The sequence below is a fragment of the Mus caroli genome, chromosome 7 (assembly GCF_900094665.2).
Source record: "Mus caroli chromosome 7, CAROLI_EIJ_v1.1, whole genome shotgun sequence".
Lineage (NCBI taxonomy): Eukaryota > Metazoa > Chordata > Mammalia > Rodentia > Muridae > Mus > Mus caroli.
This window is the reverse complement of record NC_034576.1, coordinates 36,960,135-36,976,395: the sequence shown is the minus strand read 5'-3', so window position 1 is coordinate 36,976,395 and position 16,261 is coordinate 36,960,135. Positions and strand designations below refer to the sequence as shown.

The following is a 16,261-nucleotide window of genomic DNA, read 5'->3' as shown; positions in this document are numbered from 1 at the left end:
TTATTTTGTTTCGTAATTAAGTCTCGGAGCCCACCGCGATGATTATTCTGGACCCATAAGGCAGAGAACCTGCATGACGTTTTTCTCGAAGTTTAATTACCGTATGCTAATTTCCTTGCCTACTACGTGATTAATTAAAATCATATTTTCATAATCATTTGGCACTAGTATTGTTTTAGAATTATCATGATCTCCTAAATAGTGTCTGTAAATAAAGTCGCCTCTAATGGCAGGCGCGGGAGGCGAGGCTGAGGACCTCTCGGTGTTTGTATCGCGGCGATTGGCAACATAACGGCCTTATTTACATTAAATACGCCACAAGGTTACAGCGCGGATCAACGTCATTTGATCGCTGATGACTCCCTTAAACGCCCGGGCTGTGACTGATTCTCCACGTCCCGCTGTCCACCGAGATTCACCCGGGAGTTTTTTTTTTTTCACCCCAGAAAAGAATCAGACTTTAAATAGTTTGAGGAGCAGGTAAGAATTACGCGTTTTCCTCTCCCCCTTTCCGCGTCTCTCTCTCCTCTCTCTCCGTGGCAATCGCTCTCTGCCTCTCGGCTGGATAAAAAATTCTTTAGTTAAAGGCAGGAATGCAAAGTAGTGACAAGCGAAGGGGCTGATGTATGTCTCCGTAACGAGTCTGACAATCAGAATGTAGCTCTTGGAGAATAGATAGATTTTAATAAGTGTGTTTACATGAGCTCAAGGTCAGAAGCAAGCTGCGCTGTGTTAAATGGTTTCTTAGTTGCTAGACAGAGAGAAAAAATGGACGACCACACACCATTCTTTGTAGATTATTATATCAAGGGTTCAGTCTCCGGCTCATCAAAGCTAAATGCTGAAAGACCTATCTAGTTGCTGTGAATTACGCCAGGGCGACAATGGAGAGCGTTTTTAATGGTACAATGCATTTCACCTACCAGATAGGGGGAGGCCGAGCAGGGGATGGGATGTCTGCTGGGGTTGGATGATGAGTATCAATGAACGGGGCGATTCTGAAATGAGCTTGATGAAAAGCGAGCCTGCCCTGCTCGGGCTGGGCTGAGAGCACTTGGCCGGGCTCTGGCGAGTGGGCGACTGAGGCGCGCGAGCTGGGCGCCCGTCCCCCCTCAGCCCCGGAAAATGATCAAGTCAATCATGTGGACATGTTTCATTATTCATTGAACACAATCTTTTACAACGCTCGGTTTACGTGCCCGAGTTTGCTCCCGACGCCCGCGTTTAATGTTTTAAGGTAAGGCAAACAAAGGTGGTGGGGAGGCTGGGGTTGGGGGTGGGGGCGGCGGAGTGGAGGGGCGCGCGGGTGCCAGGTGGTGGTGGGGGCGGCCCTGATCTCTGGGAGGTGGCAAAGTGAGTTTGGACACTTGGCGTGGTTCTCTCCCCCCCCTTCGCCTCCCCCTCCCCCCGCCAGGCGAGGCCTGTAACCCGGTTGCTTCTCACCCCATCTCGATTAAAAAATATGGTCTAATTAAATATCCGTGGTTGTGACGTTGGCGAGAGAAGCTGTCAGCGGGGGTTAAGAGGAAAGGGGGGGGGTATGTGGAAGGAAAAAAAAAAACAGGAGGAGAAAAACCGAGTAGAGGCGGCCACCCGGCATCGAATGGCGCTGGAGAACTTCGGCGGAGAGCGGGACCCGCGCCCTGGCCGCCGCCTCCCCACCGCAGCCGCAGTCCCGGGACCGTTACTTTGAAAGGGAGTCCCCAGGGTCGAGCGCTCAGCGCGCCAGTGGGATCCGGTGTCCACCCTGCCCGGCCCGCGCCTCCTGCCTGCGCTCCCGGCCTCAGCTCGCGGCCGGGGAAACTTTCCGCAGGGTCGGGGGCCGGGGGAGCCGAGAGAGAGGGGAGGCTGCGCGGCGGAAACTTCTCCAGCGACTTTACCCGTTTGCTCCAGTGCCGGGGCTGGCGGGGTGGGGGGGGGCGGGGGGGGCGGTCCCCGGCTACCTTCGCTTCCCCCCCTCTCCCCCGGCCCGCGCCTCCTGCCTGCGCTCCCGGCCTCAGCTCGCGGCCGGGGAAACTTTCCGCAGGGTCGGGGGCCGGGGGAGCCGAGAGAGAGGGGAGGCTGCGCGGCGGAAACTTCTCCAGCGACTTTACCCGTTTGCTCCAGTGCCGGGGCTGGCGGGGGGGGGGGGTGCGGGGGGGGCGGTCCCCGGCTACCTTCGCTTCCCCCCCTCTCCCCCCCGCCGCGCCATCGTATGTGGTGCGATCTGCACTCCACCTAGGAATCAGGGGGTAATTGGCGATTATTTTTTTTAAAAAATCAAAGTTAGCTGATGCTTACGGGGTGCCTAACTTGCGGGTGTAGAGGGCGGCCAAGACCTGCCATTTTGTGTTTGCATCGGCTTCCTGCGTCCTAAGAGCCGGGCAAGGCCCGGTCGAGGTGCCTGGGGGGCGATCCCAGGACCTCGAGACCTTAGAGGCGCCAGCATACACGTGCGTCACCCTCAGCACCTGCCCCAGTCCGGCCCAGGTCCCGGGGGCCCGCGGGGGCCTGAGACACAGAAATAAATAAATAAGTAACAGGTTATGGAGGGAAATGAGCCGGCCAGTCCGGAGCTGGAAACGCGAGGCCAATCAGAGTGAAGGAGTGCGGCCGAGTGTGTGTGGAGGGGGGCGGGGGTGGGGTAGCATCGAGGAGAGGGGGCCACTGGGGGGTGGTCCTGGGAAGAGCAAGATTTTTTCCTGCGGGCGGAGGGGGGGGGTGCTCATCCTCAGCCCAGCCTAAGGCTGGAGCGAGAATGAACGTCGCTAATAAGCCTTTCTGTTTGCTTCAAGGCATTTATATTTTAAATTTGAAGATGAATTAAGGAAAACAGTCGTAGGCGGGACTTGAGATGTATTTTAGGCAAAAATATAATAATATAAAAATAAAAATAAAAAAGAGGGTTTTCTTTGAGGAGTAGAAGTGTCCAGATCTCGATGCTCCCATCTGTTGCAATTTTGCAAACAATTACAATATAGATTATCTCCACATACATGAAGGTATGAGAAGTGAGGGAAGGTGGAAATTAGCGCTGTGGAAGTTAGAGAGAGGAAAGGAGAGAGAGAGAGAGAGAGAGAGAGAGAGAGAGAGAGAGAGAGAGAGCGCCCCAACTCTTCGGAGGAAATTCCCCGCAAGGTTTCTCTAGGGACAGGTGGAAAGTTAAGTGGCCCCCATTTTTCACTCCCGATTTGTGAGTCCTTCTTGTTTGTCCGCCTCTTGGTGAGCGCACACTCAAGTCCCCGAGTTCTTTCCTGGAAGGATGCAAGCCTGGAAGGCTGGGGTCGGTGCAGGCAGAAGCCAGGGGCTGGGGCCTGGGAGGAGCAGGGCGGGGTCCCGGCCTGGCGCGCGGGTGGCAGCGGTGGCCGGGTTTTGTTTGCAGGATATTGTTTTGTCTAACGGGTGCCTCGCAGGAGACGTGATTCGTCAGCCGCCTTAGTTTTCACTTGAGCGGAAAATAACGGCGGCTACGTGCGGTCTCTGCCTGCGGGGGCTCCAGCGCGCGGTGCGTGTTTAGCCTCTGAGGTGCGCGCGGGTGGGCGGCCCGGGGCACCGGCTTTAGGACTAGCGGGCCAGGCAGGGTGAGTGCGCGCCGAGCTGGCCTTGGGTTCCTCCTGCGCTTCTCTGGGCAGCCGCCGCCGCCGCTCTGCAGTTTAGCAGAAATCCGACAGGGGCCGCGTTTGCTGAGCGCATCCGGCCGGCTGCAGCCGGAGCGGGGCCGCGGGGCCAGGCCTCTCGGTGTAGACGTTGGGAGGGGGCCGGTGGGTAGTGGTGGGGTAGTAGACTGGGAGGGGCGCGGGAAATGATCTTGGCCTGAGCGAGCACAGCTCCCCTGTCCCTGCTGTCCCCTCGTGTCCTCCGCGAGTTGGGCAGCCCTGCGCGCCGGGGCCTTGGCTTTTCCCCCACGGTCCCTAGGTCTCCAGGCAGGGCTTAGGTGAACTTGGGGTGGGGTGTGCTTGCTCATATGTGTGCGTGCGTGTGTACGTGTGTGTGTAGAAAGGGAGCTTAGCGTGGAGACCCTGGCTTTCTTTCTCAGTTTTTAACAACTGGATTTTGACTTTGAGACCAGCTTCGCTCACTGCTTGGGCTGGGAGGGGGGCGATCTTTCCCCATCACTCACATCTTTGTTCATTGTTCACTGAGTGCAAAGCAGGCGACTTAAAGAGAGGAAAAAGGAGGGAGAGAAAGAGAGAGGCAGAAGAGGGGGAAGAAGAGAGAAAGAAGAGGGGCGTGGGGGGCACATCAGAGTCCCCTCCTGGGTCGTGTTGGAGGGTGAAATAGTAAACCCACGCACGGAGGGTCGCCAGGAAAGTGGACATTACCGCTTTAATTAACTTCGAGATGCTCCGGCGGCGGGACCTGGCGTAGCCGTGACGCGCCCCCATAAATCTGCCGGGCCAGGGCTGCTCCAAGAACTCATACAGTAGCAGCGTCAGATTCAACGCGCGCCTCCCCCGGCCGGAGTCCATTTGCATAATTGGATTTTTTTTTTTTGCCTCCTTCCTCCCTGAAACTTATTTGAAAACCCAAGTGAAAACCGCGACGACCTGCACACTCAAAAGCAAGTGCCAAGTAAGTGCCCTGCGGTGCCCTCCGCACGCCCCGAGGTGAGGGCGCAGTGCTGGGGGCGAGTGCCGGGCCGGCTCGGGGGAGAGTGTGCAGCGGGCGGGAGAATTGCATCTGCTGGGCTGGATGTTCGAGGAACTTTTTGTTTTGTTTTGTTTTGGTTTTTTTGCTGTTTTTTAAAAAACACAACTCCCAACCCCGTCTCTCCACTTTTCCGGAGAGGTGAGGTGACTGGGCCACGCGCATAGTTGAGGCGAGCCTGAAGAGGAGATCTTGGGGACACAGTTGAGAGTTGAGCATAGTGGTTCTTTGGGAGGGTGACGGGTCTCTGTCGCCGTCGCCGCCGCCACCGCCGCCGTCGCTGCCGCGGCGTGGAGAGCTGAGCGGCGAGTGAGCGGGGCTGGTTGCCTGTCGCGCCGCGCCGCGGATGCAGTTTGTCGCCAAATGCCTCCCCCATTATTCTAAGGTTTGTGTCTCAGGGTGTGCGTGCGCTCGCGTGTGCGCCCCTGTGTTTTGCTGTGCTTTAAAAGGAAGAAAAGCAACCAAAACAAGAGTAGGAAGGCTTCCCTTCCAGTCTGCCTTCCCCTTCAGCGTCCTCTGTTTCTATTGCTTGAAAAACGGAGTGAGAGCTGTTTTGCCTAAGAGAGGGTCACCACCAACAGATTGACAATTCGGTTGGAAATGCTATCAATTCTACAGCCGAGATGTAGCTGCGGGCATGACATGCCGGCTCCACCCTGGTCAGGGAAGTGGCTTCACAATTTCAAATTGTTGAAAAAAATGCATACTATGTTATTATTAGTAGTATTATTTGCAGTGAGCAGGATGGAGGGGGAAAGTGGATTGCGTTGGAGAAGACTCCAGCTGTCCTTCCCATTTCTGGGCCTGCCTGGGTACTTGGCTGTGGGCAAGGCCCACCACCCTGCATGGCAGGGGCCTGAAACTCCGCTTCCAGCTCTGGGAGTTGCAAGGGGGCACCTCCCCCCATAGCCCTTTGGCCTCTGCTCTAAGAGAGCCTAGGGCTTTGGCTGAAGGCTGCTTTAGCTATGATGTCATCCTGATAGCGGTGCAAATGTCTCTTGATCTCACCATTACCCGCCTGGCTGAGTTGTTGGTAATGATAGCACTCTGCCCAGCTCCCCGACAATCAGGACACAGCGCCCTAGGAATTAGCATCCCCCCACCCCAACCTGACCAACAAAGAGTCAGCTTCAGAAAGCATGGCCACTGAGCCCAGGTTTTGCATTGGTGGGCCTAACATAGACACTAATGTGGTTGTCAGACTCCTGGACTGAGGGTCCCCCGATTTCCCAAAGTTTGGAAAACTTTTGGAAGGCTTTGATGTACAGAGCATCTTTAATCTGAGGAAACTGGACTCTTGAGAGTGAATGGGTAGCAATGCTCCCATGTGAAGGATGTGGAGGACCTCAGGTCTTGTTATAGCCATTGTATGGGAAAAGGAACTATGGTGCTCAGTTCATTAACCGTGACTTTATGTTAGAGATAGCTGGGAGTAAACCGGCTTTAGTGTTGATTTTTAAATAGTGTACGATGATTTAAGATTTCTTTTGATTTACTGTTCAAATGAAATTTGCATAAATGTGATGAAAATGAACTTAACATCTGGGCACATGAAAAAAGGTTAGTGCCTCATATGTCATCTGCAGGGAAAGTCTTTAAAACGCTTTCACCCTAAACTGGGCTGGGGAAACAGTTCCTGGAGACATAAATGGTAATTATGTAAAACCTGGAGAAAAACCGCTTTCAATACATTTGCATTCTCTTGGACCAGTGCTCTGAAAACCCATTGTGTTCTATGCCTGGAGTGTTTAACTTCTGAGCAGGCTTCAGATCCTTACAACTCAGCAATTTAACTGCTGGTCAGAGCTGTCTTCACGGGAGGCTCAGGGCAGGCATGGAGCAAACTGTCATGGTGGGTTGGTCCAAGCCAGAGGCCAATAGCCTTCATTATGGGAAAATATAGGAACTGGTCAAGACATGTGGCCCTACTGGTTGGATCTGCCCATGGGGAGCTGAAGGCAGTGCTTGGGTATGCAATGTCTGCCGAGCCTCCAAAAGCTGACCCATCAGGTTGTCTCTTCTGCCTCAGGTAAGCCAGGACATTTCATCAGCTCAGACCCATAAAATCTGCAAGCCCTTCTTCGTGAGCTCCAAACTCCATCTTACTTTTAGAGCAAGATGAGCTTATCTCTGACATCAGGAAATCAGTTAAACAGCCTTCCCCAAGCTTGACTGCCTTTTGCTCAAAAGTTGCCTATGAATGGCACAGGTGTTTTTAAAGTGCCTTGAATGGAAAGGGGAAAAAAAAGACAGCAATGATGCTTGTGAGAATATAGATGAATTTGTTTTTTTTTTTTTTTTTTTTTAAAGAAGGGGAACATAAAAGAAGAAAGCAAACTAGATTTATTTTTCTAGTTTCAATGAGGACAATTACAGCTTTTTAAAATCTTTAGATTTAGTGTTTTTAATAAGCCTTTAAGTAAGCTGAAATATCAGCTTGCATTTTGTTCTTAACATTATTTAAAGTGAGGCTTGATGCAAATTTAAATCATCAGTGAGTTTCCAGTAGGTCATTTTGGGGCCATGCAGAGGACAGAAATGCCCTCTCCTCAGCCTACCTGCTAGGACCAAAAGTCATGGAGTGCTGAGATCAGCTTCATGATGTCTCCAGGTAAGGTCTTAGACTGTGTAGAAGAACATCTTCCCTTTATATCTGATACCGTCTCTCTGGTTGTAGAGGCTGCATTTTAGAGGAAAAAAAAAAAGAATAAAGTCTCTCACCTTGGTAAAGTGTCTGAACTATTAGTGTTGTCCCCGTCTTCCTCCTCTTCTTCCTCTTCTTCCTCTTCCTCCCTCCTTCTTCTTGGAGCCCACACTTGCCCTCTACAGCAGTATAGCATCCCTCCTCCAGGACTTACTATTTAAGATAAGGCTACTATAGTAGGGGGTGGGTACAGAGTCTCTCTCCAATTGGATAGGCAGACCATGGAGTTCTGTTGAAAGTTTTGCAAGAAGCTCTGCCAAGGCAATGGACTGGTTTTCATATCTTGAAGCTTTTGGCCAATTGTTATGTTGCTTGGTGCATTCCTAGAAGGGTGAGCCAATAATGTGTGGGGTCAGAAGAGCTAAGTTAGGAGGTGACTTTTGGTTGTTATAACTGGGGTCTTGCGTGGGAATGGTAGGTCTGTCTATGGCATATATGTGATGTACATTCATTCATGCACACACACACACACAGGATCGGGGGAGGGTGTTGCCTGTTAGAAGCACCTGCCCGGAGATGATTTTCACTCACAATTTCAATGTGTAAGAGAGAATTGTGAGTTTGTCCCTGTGCATGTCAGGCAGAGGGATCCTTATGGAAAGAATCAGGAACTACAAGCATTTATCCTTAGGATGTGGGTCCTGGGTGATACTGTTCTCACATTCTACTTTATTTTGTATTTTCTAAATACAGGCAGGCAGAGATCAAAGGTACCTCAGAAAGGTGAGCTGTGTAGCAAGCCATCTGCTGTGGACCCCAGGAAAGCCAAGGGTAGAGCTTCCTCGGGCCAGCCTGGGCCACTCATAGACTCCTGTTGATTGTCTGCCTTGAGTAGCATGGTGACAGGAGAGAGCTGCCTTGGGCTGCTCTTCTGGGCTGTTGGAGGTACTCTCCAGAGTTCCCTCTAAAAAAACCATCGTGTGCTTTCCTCTACCTCTTATATTTGAGTAACTTTTAAAAAGCCTCCTCTAGTCAGCTTTCCATCCATGCTGGGTTTGCTGGAGAGGCCCTAGACACACGGAGACTCCCTGCACTGCCTTAAAGAAGCCAGATTTCTGTGAGGATGGGTTCTCGAGTGGAACCTGCAGAGTAACCTGGGCATCATTTCTGCTGATCTGAGAGGTCTCAGAGATGGTAGTAGGTATATTTTCCACTTGTGGGCATTTGACCTGTGGGATGTTTAGCAACACACCCACCCTCAACCCACTGGATGTCAGTAGCTCTTCTGATTATGACCATCAAGAATGTCTAGACATTTTCATATATTCTCCAGGAAGGGGGATCAAGCTCGTGCCCTTAATTGCATGTGTGTGAGGCCTCTTCCTGGACCTCTCAAAGGGGACATGGAAGGTCAGTTTTGATTTTACTCCCAAGGTGTATAAAAGTGATCTGCAGTCTTGTCTTGGTGCCTGTTAGAGCAGGAGATACAGCCCTGGGCAAAACAAGGGTTTTTTTAGTTTTAAAGGTTTTAAAGTCTGGGAGGAGGGAGACTTTTTTTTTTCTTCAAAAAATGTGCATGGAAGAATAAAAGGCTGTCCAGGGCAAAATGTGGGCTCAATTCCAATGTTTCTGAATAATGATTATACCTTTAAAAAGGCCGTGTGGGTGCGAACTGGGTCCCTGGACCACACGTAAACCAGGATACCATAATTGGTATATATCTTTAAAATGGCTCTGTCGGGGAGAGCTGTGCCCCTGGACCGCATGGAAACCAGGAAGCTTTAAGTGACAGTGCTCAGGCACTGTGATGAGGCTGGACACCCCATTGGCAGGATAATGACAGTCATTTGTTTTTGAGCTCTTACTTTGTACTTCCTTAGGAGGGCAGGTTCTACACTGATTCTGAGTTTCCTGAAGGCAAACTGAGGCAGTGAGCAGGGGGGGGTGGTTAGCGTCTGTGCTGTTTGCCCCCACTGGACGCGAAGGCAGGGAAGCATGTCCCTGCCTCATGTTCATCTGCCCTTCTTACACTAGGAGCTGGCAAGGAGGCAAGAAGGTCTTAGGCATCATAGCAAGCCTGGTCCAAGAAGTGCAAGATCCCACAGCTGGGTGGGTCAGAAGCCTAGGCAGGTGCTTCCCGAGTGGTGAGAGATAGAGGCTGGGAAACCAGGTTCTAAGCCCTTCCCCCATCCCTATTTTCAGAATATGGCTTTCTGATGAGAAACATTAAGTGCCATTTTGACACAGGAAAAATGACCACGGCGACTTGAACTGACATTAACCCGAGAGCTTTCTAGCAAAGCCCATGTATGCTTTGGTTACCTGTTTGGGCCCTGTTTAGTTAGTTTTTTGGATACTGAGGTGCAGGTGGACTTGTCCCTGCATTCTGATCTTACCCTCTCTCTCTTCTGGTGATGGCTTTCCCACCAAGGTACTGGCCTGCCAGCTGATATATATATATATATATATATATATATATATATATATATATATATATATATAGAGAGAGAGAGAGAGAGAGAGAGAGAGCGCTGTAAAAGTGAATTCATGGATTCTATAAACATTAAGGTTAGTCACAGACACAGAATCACCCATTCAACGTTGATTAGAGTGACTGGTGTTTCTAAGATTCCAATGTGATGCTCAGCCTTGGTTTTGGGCTTGCACTTGTTTAGTGACAGGGTCTTTCTTGCTATGTTGCCCTGTCTGAGTCCCATAAATGTTGGGATTATAGACACGAGCCATTATGCCTGGGAGCGTCACTTACAGCTTTTCCTGCTTCTCCTTCAGGGACTTTGGTTCATAGACCAGCTTTGGTAACACTCAGGGAGCCAGCATGTATTAACACAACAGAGAGTGCTGCCTGGGACCCCCAAGGACCTTAGAGACAGGAGGTGGTTGTAGTGTTAGTACCTGGCAAGTAGTGTTTGATGTTGTGTCCCTGTGGGTGCCACATGCCACCCTTGGGGTGTATGGTCTCATTTAAGCCATTCAGCCACCAGGGCAATGTAGTTTCCCATGGCAAACTGAGTGCATGACAATGTGATGCGGTCAGGATATCTGAAGACAACCGCTCTGGCCGGTGCAGCTCTTTTGGTCTTAATCTTGCCTCTATCCATCCTTCATGCTTTTCTCTGCAAATCATCTTTCAAAGAAATATCAATTCCCCCTTTAAAATGGAAGCAAAAGACAGAAACCAGAACTGGTTGTTTGACAAACATATGCATTGTTGTAAGTTTATTTGCATGAGGGAGAAAATATTTGGAAACTCCCATCAACTGAAGTCACTGTAGAAACAGCCCATCGATCACAAAGCGCATAGATTCTACATATAAAGCAAATATCATCCCTTTGACTGGCTAGCTCCTTAGTCTGCCTTAAAAAATATCTAGAAAGTTATCTTCCTGTTTACAAGAAGCAAATGTGACTCAAAAACAAAACCAAAAAGCCTTTCTGTCTAATCAGCCAAAGCTGATTATTAAGTCCAGAGTGAGGTTTGTAGGAAGCCTATAGAAGAGATGGGGTCAGGATTGACAGGGCAAGGGCCCTGGTTATCCCTCTCCCCTTCATTGCAGAGCTCTGATTTGGGGTTATGGCTCGTGGATACCAAGATGCTGTTTCCGCAGGCTAGAGAATGCTCCGAACACACGGGTTCTGGGATGAGCAGGACCAGATCCGCTAATTAAACTCACGTCCGTGCTCTGCAGTGCCCAAGAAACTTCAGTCACCACCGTTGTCACCTGATGGGGGGTGGGCATGATCAGCTCTGGTGGGTGGCAGCCCTCTTCCAACAACCCAAGAAAAGTCCCAAAGATTGAGGATGGTCGTGTGGGAATGTGGGAGGGAGAAAAGCAACCACATGTGGAAATGAAAGGGTTTAGTCTGTCAGCTGAGACCTCTCATAGCAGAAGACAGCCCTGTGCAGGGCTGGCTAAGCTGCCCTTTTTGCCCCTTCTCCATCCTACCCCGGGGGTTAACCTCTTGGGAGTTCTGGGTGTTCAGAATCATCTTGCCTGGAGTGCCCACAGATTTTGAAGGCAGTGTTTGTCAAGGGGAAGGCCCGTCAGCCTGTCTGCAATTCTTTTTTTTAGCCATTGATTTGACAACTTAATATTTATTTTCTCTGAATGTTTTTTTTTTTAAGTCAAATTTTTTTTTTTAAAAAAAAGTATCAGTCTCCACTTCCTCTGTTTGGTCCTTTCAACTCTTTGCAAATACATTTATTCTGAAGGTATTATTATTAATTTTTGGAAAAGCCTTTAGTTAAAGTATGTTTTGGGAGGGGAGAGAAAACTGCAATATTAAATCTATTTATAATTTCTTTCTGCATATTTTGGAGACAGAAGAAATAGTCTAAGCTAGATCACAAGGACAGTTGTCATATCCACAAATATGTTTACAATGTATGTTAAGGTAGCAATCTTCTTTCTCTCTCAGCAACTACTGTCACCCTGGGAACAACACAGTGGTCTTCTGAGAGCGTTACATAGTAGCCTGGGGCAGGGCCTGGTCATCTGACCAGTGTGATGATAGTGACTGACCTGTTTTGGGTGTGATGTGTACTGGGCCTATGAGCATGTTTATTTTCTAGCCATGAGGTCAAGTAACTTATTCCAGACCTTAGGATACAAAACATGTTTAAAACTCTTCTGGAACAGCTGGCCGCATCTTGACATCTGCCAGCTTTAACCTCACTGATGCCTACAACTTGGTCTTCATATTTGCTACACTGTCTCAAAAGGTTGACAAGACCTGGATCCCCTTGAGATGTTGTCTGCAAGATCTGGAAGCTAGCTGCTCCGGTAGAGAATTGCAGGCCCATGTGCGGATCTTGGGGACCACAGGGGTCTGTGGTGAATAAGACTTTTCCTTTCTTTTCATGATGCTATTCCAGAGATAAGAACCATGAGAGTTTGGTGTGTGATCTCCAGCTACTGTCTCCAATAAAATAATGTGTTCATTGATCTAAAGGTGTGGTCCTCAGTAGCTCTCATCCTCAGAATAGACATTCAAGTTAGAATCTGCCTCTGTACTCTGGTGCGGTGGAGCCTAGTCTCCCATGCTGGTCCTCGGGATGGGAGGCCGGGATGGAATGCCTCTCTGTCAGCAGAATCAGATGCAAAATCCAGCCGTGATTATTTGTGTTTCAACGTGCACCCATCTTGACTCTCTCATCTTCTCAAAGGTGAAGGAATAAAAAAATTTTTTTTTGCTGGACTTGGGGTGGGGGGGTGATCTATGGTTGTCCCTTCATTAGGTGAAGTGTTAACCTTTAGATGAGCAGGAGGCAAGCTTGGGTATTTTCTCACTAGCTTTGCCATTGCTCCTGAAAGCAGAGTCTACAGGAGTCTTTGTGTGTATTTGATTTGCTAATTAATTTTTTTTTAACCCTGGTTACATGGTACACACATGTTGCTTGATACGTCACTAGCTCTGAATTCATTTTTTGCATAATTTAATATTTAGGCGGCGTCTCTTCCTCCTTGCACAATTGAGATACTCTCGTTACTGAGCCTCAACGGTCAGCCTGAGAGTGAGAAGGAGCTTCCTGAAGCTTTTGTTTTGTTTCCTAAGTAGCTTTGCACAGTGATAAGGAGCTCAATAAGGAGCTCAGGGCCAGTCAGGGGGGTGTGTGAGTTCAAGGCCCACCCCTTCCTCCTCCGTGCAGTTGGTAAGCACATCGTTTTGATCCTCAAGTCTTCCTTCCCGTTGGCAACCTTGGGATAACTCTCTCTTACAAAGTCAGCAGGATGAGAAGAAAAGAGCCCAGCTATTCAAGGAGTAGGGAGGCAGCACTGCTGCCTGCCTTCTGGAATTTGTTGACTGTTTGAAATGCACTCACCCTATAGCTGTGGGTGCTGATCACTGCATAGCCCACAGAAATAGCATGCTTGCCTTTGTGGCCCAGGCTCGTCTTCTGAGTTATTTACCTGGGGATCAATAAAGATCGGCAGATTGATTTCTTCTGTTTCTGAGGACACATCTTAAAGGGTCAGCTTAGTTCAAGGCAGAGTCTGGGGTGGGGGGTGGGGCCTGCAGTCTTCTCTAAACAATGGTTTTCAGTCTAGGCCTCCAAGGGTTAGCGCAGGTTCCAAGGCATCCTCCACGCACACAGGCAGACACATGTCACATCATACAGTTGCAGATATACGTAGACACATGCCATATACACCACATGAGGTCATGTGTGGAAGTCACATGTATACAAGTGTATGTACAGGTTCACTGACACACATGCTCACTTCCAGAATCATGATGAGAATATAAGTCTTGTTCTTCATTCTTTCCCTAAATCCAAGGATCTGTTCTCATTCATTCATTCATTCATTCATTCATTCATTCAGTGTTAGATATAGTAAGTGCTTTAATACCCTAGTAAAATTGATGCTATGAAATAGAACAACACTTAGCCAGAATGGGAGGTGCAGGGTCTATCAACACAGCTTCTGGGGTAGCTGAGGTGGGAGGATTGAAAATTTGAAGCCAGCATAAGCTACTTAGCTAGATTCTTTAAAAAGTAAAAAAAAAAAAAAGGGGGGGGCAGGGATGATACTCAGTCTACACTTTCCTAACATGCTCGAGGCTCTCTGCTCAATCCCTAGCAATGAGATACAACAAACAAACCAAAAAACCCCCAAACCGAGGTGGAGCTGCTGTAACCAAAGAAAAGCAGAATGAAGGTGGGAATTCTCTCTTAGGTTCTAGGTTCCATTTGAACAATTTTACACACACACACACACACACACACACACACACACACACACATGCTTGTGGACACACAAGTGCTCCAGACACACCACACATGCAAGAGAGGAGCAGCTGAGCAGCTAAAACTCCTGTTCTTGCTCCCAGAGATGAAAAGTCAAGTTTCTGGCTAATGTTCTCCTGCTGGAGCGGAATACCAATGTGGCTTGGGAAGTCCAGTGTCCCAGGGATCTGATATGGACACTGGATCCTTTCTCCTCCAGGGGATGTCAAAGATCAAGTCCTGGAAACCAATGCCTAGCACTAATCCCATGCTTATGAGGTGGATGTCCTTGGGCGTGAACTGCCAAGTGTCCTTTAAGGCCGTCCTCAGTACACTCTGTCATCTGTGGTGTCTTACCAAGGGCTGAGCCATTAGTGGGGCATTGTAAAGCTCTTTGTATTAGTGTTACAAGGGCTGTACAAGTCCCTGGAAAGAGATGTCTGCCTTCAGTCTAGCCACATAAAAGGTTTCCTAGAAAACAGCCGTGGAGACCCAGGCTCAGAAGGTGACATAAAGGTCCCCTCATACTCACTCCTTGAACCCTGAAAGTGGAGACATGTCCTAATGACATCCTCCTCCTCTGGTCTTAACACACCTTAAGTCTGAGGCCCGGAATGACAGTGAAGTCTGGCTCTTATGGGGACTGCTGATCTCCAGATGACCTCGCCCTCCTGTGCTTCTGCACCTTACTCCTTTTTCAAGCTGTTCTCTGGAGCAATACACGGACACATTCCTGCATCCAAGGGGTCACAAGGCTTGGAGGGGTCTCTTACTTCTGCTCCCACCCTCAAGGGTTCATGAAGTCCAAGACTTCATCCAGCTTTCTCAGGAGACAACAGGATCTGGGTGGCCAGCCTCTTCCTAAGCACCTAGCCTTAGTCCACACCTGAGACAACGAAGTTGACATTGGTCCTGTGTGGCAAGGAAACCTTGAGACTGGCTGTGCCTGGCTGATGTCCAGTCTGCAGAAATCCAAGGCAACACATCTCTCCGGGGAGGCGAGACGTAAGTGACTCAGACCATCTGAGCCTTCTTGAAGACTTCTGTGCCAACTTCCCATGGCAGTTTCAGGCTGAGTACTGGTCTGCTAGGAGGAGGGCATAGGGTGTGGTGTTAGCAGAGACCACAGGGAAGCTTGTATCCCTCGCACGGGCCTTTCCACATCACTCTGGGCTGCGCTGTGCTCCACGGGTGTTTGCTGAGCTTCTGCGGTGTGCTGGGCACTGTTTAGCACTGAGCACACAGAGGTGGAACTGCTGGCATTCATAGATCCCGCTGCTCTAGGAAGAGAGCCTATATTTCTTTACCATTTCCTACCCTGAGTGCTATGAAGGACCAGAGCAGGGGTCCTTTGGGGAAACATTGTAGTTTTCAGCAAGATGAGCAGTGGCACTTTCTTAGGGGATGCTGAAGGGTGAGAAGGAGCTAGCAGAGCAAAGAGCATAGCGAGTTCCTAACAGGGGAGAAGACATGAGCAAAAGACTCAAGGCAGAGAGAGCTTGGTGGTCTGAGAAGGCAGACCAGGGTGTCAGAAGCACATCAAAGGACAGCGTAGCCTTTCTCTCCTGGGCACAACCTGTTGAGGAGGTTTCTCTTTCTTGTCCTCTGTGGCCTTCTCTGCTATGTCTCCTCCTGTCATCTGAGGCAGGTTTTTCCTTCCTTGCTTCCTCCTCCAGGCTTGCATACCTCTAGACTGTAGATATCCACTGGGGGGGCTTAATCCGAGTTCAGCACACTGCGGAGTTATTAGAAAACAAAGTTAGACAGAAGGCAGACATGATAGACTTCTCTTACGTGGTAGGTTGTGTTGTGATTCACAACCAGTTTTGTGATGCCTGGCTTTCTCTGTCCACATGCTCCCACTCTCAATTGTGCGTGTCCTGGGCCACATGGCTCCTCTATACTTTGGCTGTACAGTCATGCACAGCAATATTTCAGGTAAGACAGACCATATATGATATGGTCCCTTGGGATTTTGACAGGTGTAAGAGAGAGTTTTATTCCCCCTTCTACCATCCCCCTCATGAGACTATAGCCGTCTCAAAGTTGCATCAGGGAGCATCCCTCACATGTCTGTGGGGTGTGGGCATCAACATATCTGCCCTCTATCAGTAGCATGGAAAACTAGCATCTATATATGTATGTCACATTCTCAACACTGATCCAAATGACTTTTCTTTTCCACATTGTTGCTTCTAAAACAGAGAGAGAGAGAGAGAGAGAGAGAGAGAGAGAGAGAGAGA

At 49.5% G+C, this 16,261-nt stretch overlaps 1 protein-coding gene across 4 annotated transcripts in view; it reads left to right on the top strand.

Annotated features, from left to right (window-relative positions):
- Window positions 1-335: 335 nt before the first annotated feature.
- Znf536 (zinc finger protein 536) overlaps window positions 336-16,261 on the top strand; it is a 457,839-nt gene continuing 441,913 nt past the window's right edge. The window contains exon 1 of one of the 4 annotated variants that reach the window (XM_029479861.1): window positions 336-480. The gene's annotated coding sequence lies outside the window, so the exon portion shown is untranslated. Of the gene's footprint in view, window positions 481-1,128; window positions 1,238-4,940; window positions 5,012-16,261 lie in introns of those variants that run through there. The other 3 variants (XM_029479862.1, XM_021168541.2, XM_029479863.1) reach the window with 3 other exon arrangements.